Source organism: Herpailurus yagouaroundi, unplaced genomic scaffold (assembly GCF_014898765.1).
Source record: "Herpailurus yagouaroundi ecotype Mexico unplaced genomic scaffold, PumYag 184, whole genome shotgun sequence".
In the NCBI taxonomy this organism is placed as follows: Eukaryota; Metazoa; Chordata; class Mammalia; order Carnivora; family Felidae; genus Herpailurus; species Herpailurus yagouaroundi.
The window spans coordinates 34,915,433-34,938,645 of record NW_024412415.1 but is presented as its reverse complement, the minus strand read 5'-3'; the positions used below and the strand labels follow the sequence as shown (position 1 = coordinate 34,938,645).

Here is a 23,213-nt window from a genome sequence, read left to right as displayed (position 1 = left end):
ATCCATCCTTCTTTCTTTTCTTCCTTCCAGCCTCCATCCATCCATCCTTCCTTCCTTCCTTCCACTCACCTTTCCTTCCAGCCATCATCCATCCATCCTCCCATCCACCCATCCAGCCACCCATCCATTCATCCATCATCTTTCCATCCACCTATGTATTCAACATTGACCCATTTATCCTTCCATTCTGTCATCTTTGTATCCAACCAGCCATCCAGCCAATGCTAATTCATCCATCCCTCTGTCCACCTTTTTTCTCATTGGCCAAACAGTGCCAGACACTGGGGCTAGATTCTGGGGATTAAGTGATGAACGGAACCAAATCACAGTGACAGCTCACAGCCTAGAAGAACAGGTATGCAAACTAAAACAATGCACTATGAGCTTCAGTGGAGACTGTACAAGGCAGTATTGGAACTTGACTGTGGGGGTTGCGATGGGGGGTGAGGGGCAACACTACAAAACGGGGTCACCTGCAAAGAAAAGCTGGAGGGACAGCAAAAGAATATGTTACAGACCAAGGGAGCAGTGGCTGCACGATTGGAGCCACGGGGTGGCCTGGAGGATGGGATAAGTCCAGTCAGAGGGAAGACTGTGAAGGGGGCGGTGCAGCTGGAGAGGCAGCCAGGCCAGAGAGCAGGCAGATGGGCCTTGGGGGCCATCCCCAGTGATGCCATCCCTGGTCAGCCCTCTGCCGCTGGAGGACGGCCGCTTGCCTCCAAACCCTTCACCACAGGCCGGAGTAATAGTGCTCAGCCCTTGCTGTGTCTGCCGTGAATGGAAGCCCCGGCCGCTCGGCCCCACGTGGGACAGCAGGGTCAGCAGAGAAGTTGCCAAGGCCACCAGGTCAGGGCTGAGGTGGGCCGGCCAGGGAGGGCGGCACCCAGGAATCCGGGCGGCCTGCTTGGAATTCTGGGTGGTTCCCTGAATTGGGAGAGCCGCCCCTGCTCATTTGCCGGCTGCGGCAGGGCAGGGCCCACGCCCTGGGAACTTCTGTGTCGGCTTCGGTTCTCAGCTGCTGCCTGTGTCAGGGAAAGTAAGTCATCTCGCTCCCTCAGCCGCAGCCCCCCCCCCCCCCCCCGCCATCCGGGAAGATCAGGCTCTTCCGGGCTCTGAAATCTCTATCGGTGGGACCGACCCTCATGTGCAAGCATGCCCGGTGCTCCAAGTCTTTTCTTGCCCAGATGGCCCACGTGTGGGATGTCCCACCTTGACGTGATTCGACACCTTTCTCCGGGCTGCCTTTCTTCCTGGGCCTGCAGATCTCCTTGGGAATGGTAAGCCCTTCAGCCGTGGGCCGCGACCCGCCGGTTCTGTTCTGCAGATGGCCCTTCCACAGCCACAGTTCCCCCCCCCCCCCCACGGCACTGTGCAGGGGGAGCGGAGCGGGACCGAAGCCAGCATCCGGGAGCAGGATGCAGGGGGACTGGAGTTTTCTGGGACAGAGGCTCCCAGGGGAGTCTAAGCGGGGTGGGGGAGGCAAAGGTCTCAGGGGCAAGAGTTCAGAGGGAGGGGAGAAAGGCATTGCAGGTGAGGCCCCCCCCCCCGAGATAAATTCTGCTGATCACGCAGCTGTGCCTGGGGCCTGGGGACCTAGTTTGGAGATTTGAACTTGAGCTCCTGGAATTTATTTTAAACCTGGCTCCCGGCTAAGGCGGCAAATGAAAGTTACCCAAATCCTCAGTCAGCGGCTGATGATACATCCACCGTGGCCACCCGCCTGTCTGCCCACCTGCAGGGCCTCCCGTCGGCCACCTTATGACCACCTCGTCTTCTGGCCTCAGGCCAGACACCCCGCAAGGGGCCCCGAGAGATACCAAATCATAGCTGCCTTCCATCTGAGTGTAACCTACCGGGCTCCCCGTCGGGGCCCAGGGCTATGGGGTCCCTTCTGCCTTCTCCAGGCAAGGTCCCAGGCGCTCATCTACACAGCCAGCCAGTGTTGTCCTGGGGCTCTGACTCCATTTTCCCACGTGGGCTTCTGACCCTTCCTTGTGCGGTGGCCATCCCGTTCCTGGGAAGCCAACTTCAGTCAGTGTTTTATTGACACTTAGTGAGCACTTACTCTGGCCAGGCAGGGTCTGAGTCTTTCCCACTCCCGTGCTGTTCGACCCTGTGTTCGCTGTTCCTCTTGTTCCTGTTATCTGTCAGCTGCAGAAGCCTGCAGCATTCGTTAGGCACCGACCTAGATGTTGCCGCGAAGGCAGCATTTTTGTAGATGTGAACAACATCTACGATCGGTGGATTTAAAGAAAAGGAGATGATCCTCTGTAATCTGGGTGGGCCAGGTTTAATCAGTTGAAAGGCATTAAGAACAAAACAGAAGATTCCCCGAAGAAGAAGAAATTCTGGCTGTGGACTAGAGCTTCCGCTCGTACCTGAGCATTCCCTCCTGCCCTACAGATTTCAGACTTCCCAGCCCCCACAACCATGTAAGCTAACACCTTTATATATAATCTCCCACTGGTGCTATTTCCCTTGTAGAACCCTGACTAATACCCCACCCAACAGCGAGTGGGCCAATGTCACATGATTAGCAAGGAGGGGGAGCCCGGATTCAAATGGAGGCAGCCCAACTTCTGAACATGGGTTCTTAACGTCTAGGCCACGCTATTTCACCGATGCTAGCGCATTGCCTTTATAGTTCCATTTTATTGATGAAATGCAAAAAGGTTGAGTAACTTGCCCAAGGTCACACAGCTTATAAACGGAGGTGCTGGGATTCCTGCCCAGGTCTGTGTGATCTCAGGGCCTGAGTCCTTTCCGGCATCTTCAGTGCTGTGCTAAGAGGTGGCTGTCCAACAACAAATATGTGCACACATTTCTACATACATAAATATACTATGAATTTTAGTGCCATTAAGGATCCTAGGGTATGACATAAATAATAAGATCTACAATACCCTTCATTATAAATTCCATCAAGTCAATTGATTCCCACAGAATGCTTCCATCGATAGTTCCTAAACCCTTGTATCCGTAGCCAGGTCGTTACTATTGACAAATGAGTATCCTTTCTACGCGCAGGTTAGTTGATATTTTCATTTTCATTAATGGGTTAGGTGAAAGTGAAACCAGACATTTATGCAACAATGAGACAAATGACTTTTCTGCTGAGTTGGGGCACAATTTCGGAACACTGGAAGAATATGTCTTCGATATTTTTGTGCTATTTACAATGTAATTGCCACAACACGCTGGCTAGTTTAACCTACCCCGTCATTCTCCTAAGTCGAGACAAGGATCAAAACAATCGTCCAGCCCGGATGTGTAGTATTTGCCAATTCCCATGGTGTAACCATTCCCACCAACATGAGCTGCGGAGGAGGAACCAGAGACAGACGCGCACCTGCACACCTTTACACAGCATTTCTGCACACAGACCAATATATGCGAACAACCTCAAGAGCGGAGTTCTCAACTGTTATCAAACAGACAGGAAGTGATGAGTTTTTACTATCCATTAGCGTTGGGTTTTGAAATAATCCACTTCACTGTAAATTTATCGGTTACATTTTACATGGTAACTTTGACAATCAGCTCACGAGATTTCGGAAGAACAATTCGCTCACAAACCTGTATGAGCTGTCTCCAGGACACCCACGTCTACACTATGCTTTCACCCACCTACCCTCAGAGCTCCCGCCAATGATTATACGTAAATAACAACGTGGCACAAATTGTGGGGCCGGGTGGTGTAAAAAGGCGTTCGCGACGATTTTCACGTAGCTTTCTAAACGAGTGAGATTTGAATAGATTACAGGTAAGTACAATCAGAATTAAAGCCAGCAGTGTGACAAGCTCATTCTATACGTTGCTGCTTTACAACGCTTTACAACGATCTGGGCAAATGGGTGCTACAACTGTCCCCCGTTCACAGATGAGAAAACTAAGGCACAAAGACGTTGGTCCAAGGTCACCAGGTTCCACTGTGGTAGAGCCAGGATTTGAACTCAGGGAGTTTCAGAGCCTACGCTCTTAGAAGGGTATTAGAGAGGAAGTAAATCTTCTGAATTTTTGTTTAAAAGAAAGAACAAGAGAGAGAGAGGAAGTAAGGGACTGATGTCTGAGGCTCCCTCTGCTAGTTTCCCCATACCTATTTCTACCAAGGGCTAGGAGGGGTCCCCTCGAAAAGACAAACTCTTGGTCTAGCCCTCCTGAGCATCAGAGAGTATCTCAGCATATGCTGACTTCTCCAAAGATATTTTGCCTTCTGTCACCAAAGGGTCCCTTAGGTCACATCGACAGCATTACACCTCACCCAGATCAAGTTTCTGCCCCCTCACTCCAGGGCTGGGGAAGCCCACCTACCCTGGCTCCATGCAGGGCCACATGGGTTTCAGGCGTCCTCCCCGGCCAGCCTTGGTCTCCATGCCATCTGCTGGGTCCTGAGTCTGCTTAGAAGCCCATCTGGTGGACTGAGAAAGAAGGTTTGGTCAGGCCAGGTCAGCAAAGTCCATCTGTGGGTTCACTGTGGACAGTCACCACTCTCTCCCTGTTTCGCATTCATACAGAATGTTCTAGAAGGAAGGGGGAGGAAAGAAGGATCCCTGAGAAGCCCGAAGGCCAGACGGGCAGCCAAGACCACGACAATGGAAAGAAATGGGCGCCGTCAGGCCACAGGCCAGGAGCTGGGTGTCTCACGTGGATGTCCACCTCCAGGGGCACTTGGAGAGATCAGACGGCCTCGTGTCCAAGTCCAGGTTCTAGCCACTTCCTTGCTATAAAACCTTTCTTATAAAATGAAAATAAAATAAGACCAACCTGACTGGCAGGGGGACTGGATGAGATAATGCCAACTGAGTGCTTAGCATGAGTTGGTGCCTGTTTAATCATAGCATACATTATTCCAAGTTTTCTTGTGCCCTATTCAGTGTGTTTTCCCTAAGGACCTACTATGCACCCAGATATTTTCTAGGTGTGGAGAGGAAGCAGAAGAAACACGGGAGAGGTGGTGCGTGTAGTGGATAAGCTCGCAGACTCTGGCCAGGCTTCCCGGGTTCGCATCTCGGTTCTCCCGCTTATGAGTACCGTGATCTTGGGCAGGTTTCTTCATCTCTGTGCCTCCGTTTCCTCATTTGTAAAATGGGGTGACATAGAGTACCTACCTCAGACGGTGCTATCTCTGTAAAGTGGGGGAAATCATCGGTCTTGCTTTCCTCACAGACCACTGGAACAGTCAGGCGAGGTGATGGACACGAGAACACTCTGTGATCTAAAAATGGGGCAGGGTCAAATGAGACGATCATTGTTATTAGTGTGGTCTCTGCATGAGGAGAGACAGGGGACAGCCAAAAGACTTTAATTCAGTACAGATAAGGAATGTCCCTCAGTGCTGAGGAAGCCATTGTTGGGCAGGGGTGGGCGGGTGTTATCTGTGAGAACTCTTGGTTGAGGAGATGCCTTTCCAACCCACCTGTCCCAGGATTTCCAGAAGGACCTTTCCAACACACATTCCCCTCCATGGCTCTCCTTCACTAATGACCCTCTGAGGACTTTCTACTGTCTGTGGACCAATTCTAGACCCCCTTAAGGCACCCAGGTTCTTTATGGTCTGGTTCCTGCCAACCTTGCAACCGCAGAGCTAGATTTGTGTGCTCTTCCTCCTGAGTTCTCTCATCCTCCCTGATCGTGCCCAACTCTGACTCCTGCCTGGGATGTTCCTCTACTTGTCTGTCTGGACACCTACTTATCCCTTAAGAAGCACTCAAGCACCACCTCCCTCGTGAGGTCTTTCTCGATCTCCAATAGACCGTTATTCTTTCATCTGGAAAGGCCTCTTGTACACCTGTCATATTGTCATTATTTATTTCCATATGTGTCTCTGAATTAACCGGGCTCTTGAGGCTTGGGACCATAGCTCATTCATTTTTGTAATGTCCACAGTACCCAGCTCAATGCCTAGCACTGGTCAGGTGCTCCAAGAAAGTTAATTGGTTGAAGGCCAATGGCAGAGATTTTCAAATGCCCAAGAATTCCAAAGAGATATTTCTGGAGTCACCACAAGGCTGATGGGAAGGTTGAGTGGGTAGAGTTATAAAAGTCAAAACAAGGTGCCATGGAAAAGGATCCATTACTGAATGAGAAAGAGCTCCTAGAAATTAAAGTTATTATTGCCAAAAGTTGTGAAAATCAATAGAAAGCCTAGCATACAATGTCAAGGAAATATTCAAGAACATTGAATAAATGACATAAAATACAAGAGAAAAACATATTCAAATTGGATCTGTTCAAAAGTTTCAACACCCAATTGCCAGTAGGAGTTCAAGAATAAGAAAAGAAAGAAGCTGAGAGAGAGAGAGAGAGAGAGAGAAGATTATCATAGAAATAATAACATTAAAAACAAAACAAAACAAAAAAAAAAACAGAGCCCAAAAGGGACACAGAGTCATCAACTTTAAAGGGCCCAGAGAATGCCAAGCAGATGTAGAATTTGGGCAATTTAGGTATATCAACGATTAGAGAAGATCCTGGACATTTCTCAGGAAACCAGAATATCAACTTACAAAGAACCAGAATATCTACTTCTTTGACTGACAAAGAAGCAGGATCAGATAAATGATATCATAATTCTCATCAGCAACAACAGAGGCCAGAGGAATAATAGCCAACACTTACATGATGTTTACTATGTGCAGACACTGTTGTAAGCACTTTCCATATACAGACTAATTTAATCTCCATCACAACTCCACGATTTAGATACTATTTTATTCTCTGTTTATGGATGCAAAAACTGAGATACAGAAAAGTTAAGCAACTTGCTGGACCCAGTAAATGGCAAAGTTTAATATTAAAACCCTGGCAATTTCATGCCTGGCTTTTTAACTTCTTCACTGTATTTCCTCTCTAAGTGCTAAGTGAAAATGGCTTTTAACCTGGAATTCAATACCCAGCCAAACTATCAGTCATGAATGAAGAAAAAAGAACTCCCTCATATTCAAACATGCAAGACTCAGAAATTTAATTTCCATGCCTCCTTTCTGAGAAGTTATTTGAATATGTATTCCAGTAACCTGATTTGGAAACCATGAAGGACAAGTTATGGGATCAACACTGGTGGAATTAATTCAAGGATCTAATAGAAAGGAACGCCAGGATAATTGGTGTATAGCTGACTCAGGAAACCCTCAGAAAAAATGAGAGCAGAGAAGTAGGGACCATGGCAGAATGAAATCAGAAAGAAGGAACGAATAGTTTCAAGCAATATATAAAAGGAAGTTGGAAGATTTTAGGAATATGGTAAAGAGGCATGTGTTTCTTAAAAAAATAAATACATAAAAATAAAAAAATACCCCAGCAGGTAGCGGGAAGAAAAATCCCTCACCGAGAAATTAATGGCCCATATGCGAAGCAAACTAAATTTCTGACACGATTTAAAGGAATTGGTAGAGAGTAAAGAAGGAAAATTCATTTAATGCTGATGTGAGAAGCCTTTTCCCAGGAGAGGCACACGTGTTATAACACTGTCACCCTATAGAAGGAGCAGTTATGGTTCATAGTAGGCTTCTTGGTTCACAGGGAACAAAGTTACATCATCAACATCGTGTAAACGCCGAGCCTTGGGTTTCTCATAGACAAAATAGGAAAGGCTTAATAATGACTACAAAACAGGAACAAATGCTGTCAACCTCGACGAGGTAAATGAGACGAGAAATCGGGCAGCAGAAGACAACAGAACTGGAGGGAAACACAGGGGACCCATATCCTCACCAAAAAGCCCCAGCAGGGGCGCCTGGGTGACTCAGTCAGTTAAGGGTCCAACTTCGGCTCAGGTCATGATCTCACGGTCCGTGAGTTCAAGCCCCACGTCAGGCTCTGTGCTGACAGCTCAGAGCCTAGAGCCTGCTTCAGATTCTGCGTCTCCCTCTTTCTCAAAAATAAATAAAAATTTTAAAATTAAAAAAAAAAAAGCCCCAGCAATAGAGGGTGACAAATATTACTTGAATTTACAAAGTGTAAGCAACAGATAAACTAAAATAGGGACATTATTAACAAACCTTGGGGAGAGGAAGGGAGGCAAGGCTGGGGTATAGGAGTTGAATCCCCACCCATCATGGTTGAGCATGCACAGAGAAGGTCAGGTTGACCAGATGCCCTGACTTGCCCTGGACGGGCCCCTCTTATGCCTGTTGTTCTGTATAATTACTAGTCTTATCCGTTTTCACTTTCAACAGTCTCCTGGTTGGAAGAATCATAATATGACCTTATCCAAAGTTGATTCATAAATTATATATATGTGTATATATATATATATATCTCAGTATGAGCACATGACATGGGGAAACCACCAGAGAAAGTGGAACAAAAACTGTTCAAAGTGGATGACTCATGGGAGGTGGGGGTGGAGCAAAACACATTTGTCGGAACGCACCCAACTACCCGGTTTAAAATTTTTTTTTTTCAACGTTTATTTATTTTTGGGACAGAGAGAGACAGAGCATGAACAGGGGAGGGGCAGAGAGAGAGGGAGACACAGAATCGGAAACAGGCTCCAGGCTCTGAGCCATCAGCCCAGAGCCCGACGCGGGGCTCGAACTCACAGACCGCGAGATCGTGACCTGGCTTAACCGACTGCGCCACCCAGGCGCCCCCCAACTACCCGGTTTAAATGTGTGCATTTACAGTATGCAGATTATACCTCAATAAAGTGGATTAAACCAAATACGGTAGTCTTGGCGGACGGCAGGGTAGATGAGAAGTCATTCTAGATTATTTGATATGCTGTTTTATAAGACACCTAAAAACTTATATCAAAAATATTTTTAAAAACAGAATTTGGCAAGGCAATGCTAGATGATGCCTTTGGCCCTTACTGGCTCTGGTGATCCCTGAGGTTTGAGACCAGAAAAGGAGAAGAGGGTATTTTCTCTGAGCCCTTTTTTTTAACTCTTCCGGATGAAAGGGGGATTCAAAGAATTAGATCACTGGTTCTCATTAGATTTCCCTGAGAAGCTGAAAAGTTACCAATGCCCGGGACGCACCCCCAAGAAACTCTGATTTAATTGGTGTTTGAAAAGCCTCTTTGGGCAGCCAAGCCAAGGACCCCTGAATTCGGTGAGAGAGGTCTGGGCTCCAAGATGGGAGAAATTCAAGATGGCAGATGGTAACTGAGTTGCTGATTGGGCAAGGCCTGCAACCCACGTGGTAGACTCTGAGAGCTGCTTAGAGACGTTAAATGAGTCCCTGTATCTTGTCCCACTCTCCGTAGGCTCCAACACAACGTTTCTCAACGTGGCCCTAAGCAATATTTCTTACATATCCTGAGATGCCTGTGCAAAACGCAGATCCCTGGGCCCCCATCCCAGACCTGGGGAATCAGGATTTCTGGAGATGGGATTCAGGAAGGTACTTAAAAATATTTTTTAATGTTTAGTTGCTATTTTTGAGAGAGAGAGAGAGAGAGAGAGAGAGAGAGAGCGAGTGCACAAGTTGGGGAGGGGCAGAGAGAGAGAGAGAGGGGGCAACAGAAGATCCCAAGTGGGTTCTGCACCGACAGCAGAGAGCCTGATGTGGGGCTTGAACTCACAAACTGTGAAATCATGACCTGAGCCGAAACCAAGAGCCGAATGCTCAAACGACCCCAGGAAGGTACATTTTAATTAATGTCCCAGGTAGATCCTGAGCCCACAAATAAATGAGAGCCACTGCCCACATGGGCCTTCTTTGCATCTTTAGAGTGGGCCAAACTCCTCCCACCTCAGGGCCATTGCCCCTGCTTTTTCTTCTGCTTGACTAACAGCCCCCACCTCCAACTCACCTTTAAGTCTAAGCTTCTTCTGAGAAGTGCTTTTGATTCTTTTTTTTCTTAATTTTTTTTTTTTAACATTTATTTATTGTTGACAGAGACAGAGCATGAGTCGGGGAGGGGCAGAGAGAGAGGGAGACACAGAATCCGAAGCAGGCTCCAGGACCTGAGCTGTCCGCACAGAGCCCGACGCGGGGCTCGAACTCACCAACCTCGAGATCATGACCTGAGCCAAAGTCGGACGTTTCTCTGCTTGTGATTCGTCAGACAAGGGAAGTTCTTCCCACTATCCGCCCTTGAGCGATGCAGACTTTTCCTCCACGGTGTTATCACAAAGGTAACTTATAAAACAGTGTGAGTGCTACTTCGTTGGATGCCCCTTCCCCGCTCCTATGAAACCCCTTCCATCGTGTCCACTGGGTTGTTCTCAACCCCTGGAGCCACACCTGGCACCCAGCAGGGCTTAAACGAGCCACTCCATGACAAGGCGGGGGTTGGGGGGGGGAGAGCAGAGTCAGGATTCAACCCCAGACCTGCCTGACGCCAGCCCTGCTTACCGCCCGTGCTGAACTGCCCCGTTAGAGCCATGACCGGACCAGACGTGGGAATCCTAAGCGTTTGCTCCATTCGCCAGACCCCCAAACCACTCCGCTTTACCCACAAGCTTTTGATAACACTGAGAGGCAACAACGAAGGGGCAGGCGAGTGCTTGGATCTCCTCTCCCAGCCTCAACACCAGGCACAGTGAGGGGGAGGCACAGGCAGAACTGAGTCCCACCTCCCGGCAGCGACTTCAAGCGGATCCGACATCCAAACAACCCCCAGGAGCTCCACGAAGGCCTGGCTCTCTGTCCTTTAACGTGTTCTGATAGCATCACCAGTGATGGGTCCGCCTGCGTCACAGGCGGCATTAGTAATCGACTGCTACGTTTGCAGACAGAGACAGACAAAGAGGAATCCGCCAGATCACTGGCTGCCCAGGGGACCATCCAAGAACCAGGTCTGGGGAATCTTTTCCGGGCTCGGTACATTCTTATGCCTCCTTCAGGCTGGAGAGGTCTCTATTGTAGCTAACTCACCTGCTTCCGGTACCAAAGCGGCCAAGGCCCGCCCCTTTTGAGGCGTCTATTCTCCTGGTTCACAAAACCTTAAAATTGATCAGAGGCGAAAGTAAGGGAAACTGTAGCGTGTAATCCCTGCCTCTGAAGATGAATTGCCAGCTGGTGTGACTGATCGTGCCCGGGGCCTAGAGTAAAACTAACAGATGCCCACGTTAGCTTCCTGCCCCAAATGAAGTATTTTAGAAACCACAGAGTAACCCCCACCAGCAGCGGGAGCCACTCCTATCCTGCAGTTCCCTGAAATTCCTGCTCTGCCATTCAGGCCAGTGCTGCCCGAAGGCCTGGTCTGGTCAATCTGCGAATTCCCAAGCAGAGTCTGGAAGACATGGGGATTTGCTGAGACGTTTGCTCTAGTCTTGGCCTGGAGAGGCTGTGTCCAGGCATGTCAGAGGCCAGAAGTGGTCTAGGCCAGTGCTTATCAAATTCTGTCTTGTGTCAGGAGAAATTGTGAAACATGAAAATGGAGTCGGGGAGAGAAAGAACGAACCAAAGAGAGAGAGCGATTACCGGCTATCTTTCTGGGGTTTGTTTTTTTTCTCCGCCTTTCATGATCTGAGCTCTGTTATAGCTCTGGAAGTCGGAGCAAACCGATAGCAATGCAAATGATTCTTATCCACAGAAATGCAGATTATGCCCCGTGCACTGCCATTGATTATTGTCCTATGGAGTTTTGGCCAGTTTTGTATCTGTTTGTAAATTCAATTCAGATTCCCGATGACCTATACATGTGTCTACTCTTTGAACTGTCTTTTGAGGTGATTACAACATCTTAGTGGTTTCCTCATTCATTGACGCATGAAATAAAATCTTTGGCCCAGATTCATTTCATATTTGTACGAGAATCATGATTAGACCTCTTTTAAAATTTTCACATGGGCATACAAATCACCTAGGGATCTTACGGAAGCACAGATTCTGATGCTTCACAGTCTGGGGAGGGGCCCGAGAATGTGCATTTCTAATGAGCTCTGGGGTGACGCTCATGTTGCTAAGATCCATGGATGCCGCTGAAATGGTACCCTGCCTCTTTAAGAAAGTGACGATTTGCCGTAAAGTATCTCCACCCAGCAATCGCACTATTAGGTATTTACCCCAAGAACACAAAAATACTAATTCAAAGGGATACAGGCACCTGGGATTTTTATAGCAGCCTTATCTACGATAGCCAGATTATTGAAAGAGCCCGAATGTCCATCGACGGGTGGATGGATAAGAAAGATGTGAGACACATGCACACACACACACACACACACACACACACACATACACACACACACACAGGCGCTGGAATATTACTCATATTACTCAGCTATCAAAAATACGACATCTTGCCACTTGCAACAATGTGGATGGAGCTAGAGAGTATTCCGCTAAGGGAAAGAAGTCAGAGAAAGACAAATACCACGTGATTTCACTCACAGGTGGAATTTAAGAAACAAAACCAATGAGCAGAGGGAAAAAACAAAAAAAGACAGAGAGACAGAGAGACAGAGAGAGACAGAGAGGCAAACCAAGAAAGAGTCCTCACTCCAGAGAACAGGTGTTACCAGAGGGGGGGTGTTTGGGTGACGGGTTAAATAGGCTTGCACTTGTGATGAGTTCTGGGTGTTGTAGCAAAGTGTTGAATCACTATATTGCAGAGCTAAAGCTAATATCACACCGTACGTTAAGTAAGCCAACATGTTAAAGTTTTATTTAAATTTGTAAATAATTTTTTTAAATCCATTTTCGAAAATTAAAATTTTTATTTAAATAAAAACTTAAAACACAGGTCTCGATATAACGAATTGGTGAAAAAGTTAGCTATTACCTCTACCTTAGGTTTGATTAATTAGCATAAGGAAAATGTTAGAGATGTTTGGGGGGGGGGACAGTGAAAGGATAATGGGACCCATTATCCTTGCACGAATGAGGTTATGAAAAACTGGCCAACCCCTAGCCCTGGGTCCCAGGGCTTGCCCAGGATTTCAGCACTCCACCTGTAATGTGAACCCCACAAGCTTGCAGGGCCCTCTGTACGTTTCCATGACCTTGCCAACTCTGCACAAGGGCCCAGAGGGGTTGGAGGCGGGGGAAGGCGGCTACTGGCTCCAACAGGGTTCCCATTCAGCCAGCCTGGGCTTGGTTGCCTCCAGCAATGGGGTCGGGAGCTCACTACCCCCAGGATGTTCCTGCGCCTTGCAGACCAGAGACTGAGTGCTGAAGAGTCTCTGGGGAGCCCCTCCGGAGCCAGGAGCCCTTCTATCGATGGAGCTGTGCACGCTGGGAGTTTTCCCGGGCTGCGCTGCTCAGGCAGACCCTGGACTGACTTGGAAACCACACAGGCCTTTGAAGGCAACATTCTGATCTGCTGTACATCGGCTCCTGGGACAGCGACTCTGAGCACCACCACTGAGGTGTGCCAGGCTCGGGGTCCCTGTGGGCTTATGAGCCGTTCCCGTAGGGGATCTGGAGAAAGGCACGCTCACTTTTCCACCTCCCTGGGCCTGGGAAGGTGCAGCGTGTGAAGGGCTGGGCCCCTTGGCCGGAGACCAGGGCAGGAGGACCAGAGCGCATGGAGGAGCCCAGGGCCCGGCTGAAAGACTCCCACGTGCCCCGGATCTTGGGGATCTTGGACGAGGCCCGCTGCATCGCCAAACCTCAGTTTCCTCACCTGCACTGTGGGGATGCTCTTCGGAAAGGGCGGGGGAGGGGCGGGGGGGCGGCGGCCGTGGCCAGTGCTCACGCTGTGTCCCCCGTGTGCTTGCACACACAAGGCTCCCCATGGAGGTATCCAGCCCGGGACTTAGTAGGTCCGCAGAAAACAAGTTCTTCTCCCCGGGACACGTGGCGTCCACAACACTCTTCTCTGCCTTCTCAAATCCAGCCTCGGGGCGGGTTTTCTGCGCTCTGCCAAAGCAAACCGAGAAGAGCCGTTTCCTTGGCATTCCCCGTTGCTTCCTATTTTTCCAACAGGCCTAAGCCTGGCCTCGAGGTTTGCAGGCGCGGGCCATTCTCTCCCTGGCTGCTCTCCCAGCCGCACACGAGGATGGCCGTGGCCGCGGAGGGGACTCCGGCCTCCGAGGGCTCCTGCCCGCGGCCGAGGGGGCCCCCTCCGGTGCCAGCCGGCGCCGCGGGGTGGGCCAATCGGGCTCTGGACCCTGCGTGCGCCCCTTGCTTTCACCCCACGACGTCGGGGCCGTTTCCCCACGTTTCAGAGGAGGAGACCGGGGTCCGTGTAGCTGGATGGGTTGGCCCCGTCTCCTGGCTAGAAGCCACAGAACTGGGGTCTGAGACCAGGTCTGGTTCCCTTCAAGGTCAAGTCCTGGCACAGGATAGAAACAGAAAGCGTCTAGGGCAGAAGGGAAGAGGTCCGGATCAGCTGGGAGGAGCTGACCGAAATAAAGGAAGTGGCTCCTGCCCAGTGTGATTTGACCAGCTGAAACGTCACCACAGGCACCACCTGGGGCCTGGGAAAAACCACGTACCGTGGCATCGAAGGCCTCTGTCAAGTGCAGGATCCCTGGGTAGCTGTCCACTGGGTCCAGGGTAAATCCCAGGGTCCTTAGTGGCACAGTGAAGGCCCTCTGGGATCAAGCCCTCGCCTGCCTTTCCAGAATCTTCTTCCACCACCATGGTGTATGCTCCAGCTTCTTCTCCACCCCCTGCCCTTTGCTCTCTGCCTGGAATTCCTGTCAAAGTCTGATCTGCCCTGTAAGGTTCGGCTCAAAACCTGACCCTAGAGTCCTTCCCTTTAATCTTCAGAGCAGATACTATAACTGCCCCCATTTACAGATGAGGAAACTGAGGATAGAGGTTAACGTCTTGCCTGGGGTCACGCAGTCAAGTCAAGGGATCTGGGGACATCCGAGTCTCTCTACCTCACTTTCCCCCCCGGTTCCCCAGAAATGATCCTAAAGGCGGTGCTCCTTCTGGGGGTGGGGGTTGGCAAGGAGACCAGAGGTCCTAAGCCCTGGGGTAGTGCTCAGGGCCCCGTGCACCTGTCCGCTGCCTTTGAAGACACATGTCAGATTGTACTTTCCGATCTGGGGATCTGATTCGTCCTGGTTCTAGTCCCAGCCCGGGATCCTCCCAGTGGGGAGAAGTTGACATTCCTTTGTGGTTATGGGGCTGGGGGTGGGAGACAGCAGAAGGAGAAAGGGGTTGGGGGAGGTTGTTTTGAGGCTGTTTCAGTCAGCTTCGTCCTTGCAGATTTGTTCAGACCTCCCATCAGGGAGCTCTGGCCGGCCATGCCTTCTCTCCAGGGCCGCCACTGGCCTGAGTGTCCGCCCTTCTTCCTGGCTCTTCTCTCCCTCTTCGTCCCTTCCTTACTCCCTCCTGCCCTCCACAAGGTTGGGAGCTTCATCTTCAAGCACCTGTCTGCCCCTCTCTCCCTCTCCTTCCCCCCGCCCCTCAACCCTGCACCTGCCCTGTCTCCAGCTTATAGAATCTGCCTTCCCACCAAGGTTGTCCTGGCAGGTCCGATCCAGCCCGGTGTGGACTCCCTCTCCTATGTCTCCTGGGTGGGGGAGGGGGATCTTTCAACTTCACAGGGCCACCCTTACCGTGGAGGCATGTGCTGATAATGGAGGAATTTCAGGCATCTGGGAGCCAAACTTATACGCGGTATCTGGCCTTCCCAGCTCCAGCAGACCAGGGATTTGACATGGCTGGGAGACTGGAGACTTCTTCTCTGTACCCAAAGGCGAAGAGAAGGCATGCCTTCCTGGCAGCCTGTAGGTCTGGCTCCTTCCTTCTCGGCTTGTGGAAAACTGCTAGGACTGGGGTCAGCGGGGCTCTGCTCTGGCCCTCAGTGGAGTTCGATGGCTTAGGTAGAGCAGAGAGGTCCCAGGCATTCCAAGAACCACATCCTCTCTCCCCCGCGGGCTGGCTCCCCGTGCTGGCGGTTGGCAAAAGAGCAGGCACCTCGGTCACTAACATCGTGTGGCCCGGTTGGCAAGTGTCGCAACACAGTGCCGATCAATAAGTCCGGAGAGCAAACCTGCTTGCACGCGCTTTGCATATAATGACTCGCGTAACCCTCACAGTGCGACCTAGGAGGGAGGAACCCTAGTTATTTCCACTCTACAGAGGAGGAAACTGAGGCGGCGGCGCCCCCGCTCAGGCAGAATTTAGAAACGAAACAAGGGCGGTAGGAGAGACAAAGCTGTTGGTCGGTTTCCCAGCCTGGTTAAAAACCGTCCATCGGTTCATTCCGCAAACCCTGTTACCAGGCCCGGGGTGCCGACACCACGGGAGGACACGGAGGACTGGAAACCGATCGTTGCCAACGTCACGACAAAGGACCCGTGAGAAATGTGGACTGTGGGAGCCCAGAATAATGGGGACGTCTGAGAAGTCTTCCTGGAGGAGGCGACACCAGGCAGAGAAGAGGCATTTTCTGAAGTGAGAATTGCAGGTGCGAGGGCCCCGTGCGGGTAGGAGAGTCATGTCACCTCCGAGAGGCACCAGGAGGTAGAGAGTGGCAGGTGTCACAGAGAAAGGGCAAGGGGCTTAGGTTTGGGATTATAGTGAGACCAAGGGAACCTTTAAAGCCTATCTCACGGCAAGAGGCCTTGAGAAGGTGAGGGTTCTAAGTTCTTTTAGTCAAAATTCTTAAAAGGTTCAAGGTTCAAACGGCACGAAATGCATGTAGTGAAAAGATCCCTTCAACCCAGTCCAGCTACCCAGGTCCCTTCCTCAAAGTCAACCAACCTCATGAGTCTCCTAAACGCCCTTCCAGAGGTATGTTACTCTACGCTTATATAAATTGCTCTTTCTCGCTCCCTCCCTCGCTCTCTCTTTATCTCTCTTTACATTTTTTAGCCCCAAAGATAGCACCCTCTTGACGCATCTCTTCACCTGCATTTTCCTCACTTTCAAAACACGCCTCGGCAATCTCTTCTATTTCCGCAGAGCTGTGTCGGGCCGCACAGTCAGGAAGCGCTGCGTTTTATTTTACCAGCCCCTATGGATGGACATTCGGTGTTGTTTTCTGATCTTTCGCTCTTATGATAAACGTTGCAGTAAATGACCTTATACACAGGTAATATTCTCTGCGTGCAAATACATCTACAGAAAAAGAGTGGCCAGCAGTAGAATCATTGAGGCAAAGGATATACGAGCCTTCAACTAGTCCCTGGAATTCTCCGGGTTTTGTCATCAAAAAGAAATCCGGAAAATGGAGAATGCCGACTGATCTCCAAGCCATAAATAAAATCATACAACCCTGAGAAGCTACACCATTAGATTGATTAACACACTCGCTTAGCTGACTTTGTGCACATAGTCTTCAGCAATTATCCTAATAAAAAGAAGCTTCATTCTGGAGTTGGGGCCTCATTCCGACTCGAGTACGAGGACCTTCACTTAACTGCCCTTTGTTTGCCGGCTCATCTTTTGCGACTCCGGCCATACTCCCTGCAACAGATACATACGTTTTATTTGCATCGAAAGATGTGTATTAAAGTTCAACCGACAAAAAGGAAAGTACACAGCTCAGTAAGTTTCACATGTGTATACGCCCACGTGAGCACCACCCAGATCAGGGTACAGGTTACTGCAGAATTTACTGCCCTGTCTTGGTCGATTTCACTCGCTAAGGCAATTTACTAACCTGACCTCTGTCACACGGATTGGCTTCATAAAGAATGCGGTCTTGTGCCATGTCCATTGGTCGTAGGACTAAGAATGAAATCGCTGTGCACATTCTGAATGTCGGTGCATGTGGCCAAGGTGCCCCACGCTGTGAGGGACTGACTTGTTATGCACGTAAATGCACCTCGTAGCACGGTGCCCGGCACACCATCAACGCTCAAAACCTCGTAAACCCACCTCCAGGAATCACAGGAAAATGCTTTGTGAGTCCGAGAGCCCCCCTCTGAGCAAGAGATTGTGATTTTGGTAATGTGCCTCCCTGGAAGGATCAGGTAAGGGCCAGGAGGGGTCAGGAAACCCGTTTCCACCCCCCTCCCCACCTCCAGGGAAACCTCCGTAACTAATAGTAATAAACCTTCTGCTCCTGTAGTCCTGGCCTTTCGAAAGCACTTTGGCAAGCACTAGTGGTTCGCAGCCTGGCTCACATTAGGATACTCTGGGGAACTTTCCAGAAATACCAATGCCAGGGCCCCACCCCCACAATTCTTATTTAATTCTTCCGGGGTGGAGCACACCCATGAGTATTTTATAAGCTCCCCAGACCATTCTAGTGTGAAGCTGGGGCCAGGAATCATCGAGGACGCTGTTTCGGGTCACGCTATGGAAGGGGAGAAATGGATGAGGCTTGGGGGCGGGGAGGGGGAGGAGTTATAAAACAGTATTAAAGTATTACAATAGTGCCTCCGGCCAGGTCAGGAACAGCGCCAGAGCTAAGGTATGGATAAGGAAATGGGCTGGGAGAGGGGAATGCCCCCATGGTCACCCAGCTGCTCGGCGGCAGGTGCTAGACCCAAAATACAGGGCCTCCCACTACAGACTCAGCACACACGCGTACGCCTGCCTCCAGCTTTTGACCCCCATGATGCCTAGACAAGAAGCCTAGAAGAAAATATACCAAGATGTTAACGGTTGGCATCTTTGGCTGATGTGATAATAGGTCACGTTTCCTTCCACATACTTTCCTGCCCTTTTTTAAGTTTTTATCAGTGAGCATGTATCATGCTTATCATCACAAACAAGTAAAAGTCCTTCCAAGTTGTCAGAGTAAAGAGCATTGCTATTTCCTGGAGGGGCGAATTGAGTCCAAAGGTGTCCAAAGGGAGTGGGTGACAGGTTTGGGGCCACATCTATCCCCCGAGTCCCATGCAGGGCTTGAGACATCTCAGAGCGGGGACAAGTGTGATCTCTACCTGGAGGATGGGGCTCTGGAAAGGGGGGGAGGAAATGCTAGGAAATTTTTAAAAATGAAAATAAGGCTAAGTCCCCAATCTTGCCACCCAGATTAAACAGTGGGGAAATGGGGGGGGGGGGGTATTCTTTTGGACAAGTCTCTCTCCATAAATACTCATATAGATCCGAATAAGCATAATTTTCTACCAATGGATCACGTCTCTTCGCAACCTTTTTTGTAAATTCAAAAACATGTCCTATATATGTCAGTGAATACGTATACGCATCAACCTTGGAATGGCTGCATCGTATTACATAATGTGCCATAAAACATTTTGCCATTCTCCTGGTGATGAACATATTTCTGCGTTCTAACCACATTTTGTTTTTGTGTTGGAAAATGAACATTCTAATATATTCTATGAAAAACTCTGGAGTAAAGTTTTTTTTTATTTGGTTTGTTTTGTTCTTGTAGAGGGAACAGCGGCTGCATTTGGGTTTACGGATGTATGTGGGTATACATGTGGGTCTTTATGGACTGAATTGATTTAAATAATTTCATTTATTTTTTTTTAATTTTTTAAGGCTTATTTATTTTTGAGAGGCAGAGACAGAGCGTGAGCAGGGGAGGGGCAGAGAGAGACGGAGACACGGAATCTGAAGCAGGCTCCAGGTTCTGAGCTGTCAGCACGGGGCCTGATGCAGGGATCGAACTCGTGAACGGTGAGATCGTGACCTGAGCCAAAGTCGGACGCTTATAACTGACTGAGCCACCCAGGCGCCCCTAAATAATGTAATTTAAAGAGTATTAACCCCATAGACATCAAACTCGCTCTCTCTCTTGCTCTCTCTCTCTCTCTCTCTCTCACACACACACACACACACACACACACACGCACCCCGCAGCCAATCTCATTCTCCCTGCACGGAAGGCGCTGGGGCGGTAATGGAATCGCATGTCCAGAGGCAAGCATAATTGAATGGCTGAGGGCATTAAGTCCTTGATTAAACTGGTTGTTCATTTGAAGGGACAATTAACCCAACTAATATTCCAGGCCAGCCCAGTGGGTCGGCCCCCATCAAAGGACATATTGAACAGACAATAAAGTGGCTGCATCACCTTTATGGAGGAGAGTAGGGCTCTGGAGTCTTTTACCCAAAGCCTGTTGCCCAGGTCAGGCTGGGGCCATGGACACTTCAAACCAAGGAGGCGCCAAGTATAGCCAGCCTGCTTGGGGTTGCACGAGCTTGAGTTAGTGAATGGAAGAAGCTGTTTCTCCTAGGGAAGTTTTCTCTCCCAGAATTAATGACGTCCCACCCTGCTTGTCTTCGTCACATTTACATGTGATGCTCGGAGCTTCAGCAGCCATCTTGTGACCATGTGGAAACCTCACTGGTCTGGCCCACCTCTGGGCCTTCGGCTGTGCCACAGCTTTCCTACTGTTTAAGTCGAGTTGGGGTTTCTTATTTTAAGCAGCAGGAAGCATCCTGACTGAGGAAGAGTAGAGGTGAAGAAAGGAGGAGAGAGGGAAGAACCTTCCTCCCCTTTCCCTTCCATTGCCCAGCGTCAATCCCAGCGGAAGATCTCCCCCAGAGCATACAAGTTCCCAGTCGCCTGGATCCTACAAGGTTGAATCCAATGGCCATACCAGTTCTGCCCCTAGGGGTCTGGTCACAGAGGTGACTGGGTTGTAGGATGCACGGAAAGGGAGCCCAGGCCTGGCCCCAGTGAGCTTCTTGGGTCAGACAGGGCTAGAGTAATGACTGGCCGGCCACCAAGGTTGACCAGGGATCAATCCCACGGGCTGGACGAGACCAAGAGTGGGCAGGAGTAGAAGGAGGTGGGTGGCTTGGGGGGGGCAATCCAAACCCCTAAAGGAGCAAGTAGAAATAACTACCATCATGGAAGCATGTCTTCAAACGAGGTGCGACGCTGTGGGTTTGCATGGATTGCCGATATCTTCATGATACCTATGACGTAGACGCCATCACCCCATTTCCAGATATGGGAACTGAGGCTCAGAGGGGGTAAGGGGCTCCTCCAAAGGCACACACCGAACAGGATGGAGGCAGATCACGACTCGAGATGGTACACCTCCAATGGCCTTAACCACCTTCCGTCAACCCATGCGTCCATACGTACAGCAGGCCATCATTCATTCTCCCACCCGTTCTACAAACATGGTCCGATCCCCTGTCCTGTGCCAGGCATTATGCCGGATGGCAGGAAAAGAGCCGTGACAGTCATGGACCCTGCTTTCTCAGGGCCCTAAGAGGACAGAGGCTCCTTCGGCTGAGAGCTGAGGACCACATTCAAGCTCGAGGTCAGTAGTCTCCTCACACCATCTAGGCAGGAGTCATGAAGGCATCTCCTCAATTCCGACACCCTCCGGAACTCTCTGAGCCTCGAAATCACAAATCTTGAATTGAGTTTGCATCTTGGGCCTGTGTGACCTTGAGAAGGCGACCTCTCCATCTAGGCCCTCAGATTTCTCATCCACAGAGCTGGGATCCCAACTGTCCTGTGTACGTTTTGGGTGTTGGGAACATAAAGGGAAATTCTGATTGTAGAGGGCTTTGCAAACTCCACAGTGCTGTAGGCAAATATCAAGCCGTTCATCCAGTTCTCCATGTTTTTATTTTAATTTTTTTTTAATGTTTATTTTTGAGAGAGACAAGAGAGTGAGCAGGAGAGGGACAAAGAGGGAGAGAGGGAGACACAGAATCCGAAGCAGGCCCCAGGCTCCGAGCCGTCAGCCCAGGGCCGGATGCGGGGCCCGAACTCACGCACCATGAGATCGTGACCTGAGCCGAAGTCGGACCAACTAGCCACTCAGGCACCCTCCCCGTTCTCCACGTTTTAAGGAGCGATGTGTCATGACGTTGATGTGATCAGGTCTCAGGTAATGATAACCTTTAAAAGCTTATTTGCCTTGTGTCGTAGACTTGTCCTGGCACACGCCATTGGAGGACTCCCCCGGAGCCTCAAGCGTGCCTATGTGATAACCCCCCCCCCCCACGACAGTCATAAGGGGAGGGGGCTGAGGCCCATGTCACTAAGCGTGGGCACGGTTACATGGAGACTCGGACGCCAGCACTCTTGTCCAGAGCCCTGCCCCAACTCTGCTGGCTACTGGCCGTGCTGGAGGGGGACTGTGTTGGGTCAGACGTTCTTTGAGGTTCTGCTCGCCAGGAGGTGGTCAGAAATGGGTACACTTTCTTCTAGGTGTAGAGGAGAGCAAGCTCTAGGGTAGAGCAGCTTGCCAAACGAGGGGCAAAGCAGACCTTTCGCCGCCTGACTCACGGCGGTGAGCCTGGGGTGGGGGTCGACGAGGCGGAAGCAATGTTAGATTTCTGGAAGGGGGGTTTCCAGTTTTTAGAGAATCTATAGACTCCTAAGATGACACACCCCATATTTAAAGGTTGCAAATACCAATTTCATAATAAGGTGGAGGCTGGCTTTCATTGATCTCTATTAAAGGCATTCACAAATGATTTATCGATTAAAAGGAAGAGAAAAGAAAATCACCCCCCCAAAACCTCACGTCACGATGATTTATCTGATGCTAAGGTTTAGGATATCCTCAGCAAGAGCTGTGGCTTAAAAAACTGCAGAAATAAATTTTTCAATACCAAGGAATCAATACACTACACTCAGACGGAGGCACAAGGTAATGTGTAGAAAGAGCTCTGGAGGTCACAGATGTCTAAGAAGCTGTGTATCTGTGAGGATGGGTACATATATGTGTGCGTTGTACGTGTATCTGTGTATATGAGTGTGTAGGTGTGTGTGTGTTGTATATGTGTGTGTCTGTGAGTATGTACACGTATGCGTGTTTTATGTAAGTGAACGTGTCCGTGTATGTATAGCTGAGTGTGTGTGTGTGTGTGTGCACGCGCGTGTGTGTGTGTGACCTTGGACATGTCCCCTCTGTGTCTAGCCTGCAGTCCCCCCCAATGAGAAAACAAGAAGTGCAGCGGCACCTGGGTGGCTCAGTCAGTTAAGCGTCCGACTTGACTTCCGCTCAGGTCGTGATCTCACAGTTCATGAGTTCGAGCCCCGTGATGGGCTCTGGGCTGACAGCGTGGAGCCTGCTTGGGAGTCTCTGTCTCCTACTCTCTCTGCCCCTCCCCATTCGCATTCTCCCTCTCCCTCTCTCTCTCTCTCTCTCTCGCTCTGTCTCTCACCTTGGGTGCATCACAGAATCACCAGGGATGGGGGGGGGGGGGTTGCATTTAGCAGTAATGGTGTCCAGCCCTTCAGCAAGTGAATCAGAATCTCTGAGCGCGAGGACAGCCCCCAGCACTGCCCATGTCCCCCGATGATGCGAATGTCAACAATCGCAGTTGAGCATGCCTCCCTGGTGGCCGGAGAACATCCAGGCACTCTGGACAGTCTGCTGATCTCACAGAGACCCAGTTAGGTCTTCAGCCATCACTCCGCTCCCGAGCTTTCTGTCGACCTTGGAAACTACAGATTTCAGGACCACCCTGGAGTTTCTGATTCCAGAGGTCTGGCTCGGACCCGGAAATCTTCA

The 23,213-nt window shown here is 50.0% G+C and overlaps 1 long non-coding RNA gene across 1 annotated transcript; it reads left to right on the top strand.

The window, feature by feature from the left end:
- The first annotated feature begins 16,487 nt into the window (after positions 1 to 16,487).
- Positions 16,488 to 17,226, top strand: LOC121041928 (uncharacterized). Its single transcript, XR_005795929.1, has 2 exons — positions 16,488 to 16,593; positions 16,765 to 17,226. It is a non-coding gene; the product is annotated as an uncharacterized LOC121041928 (long non-coding RNA).
- Positions 17,227 to 23,213: the final 5,987 nt, after the last annotated feature.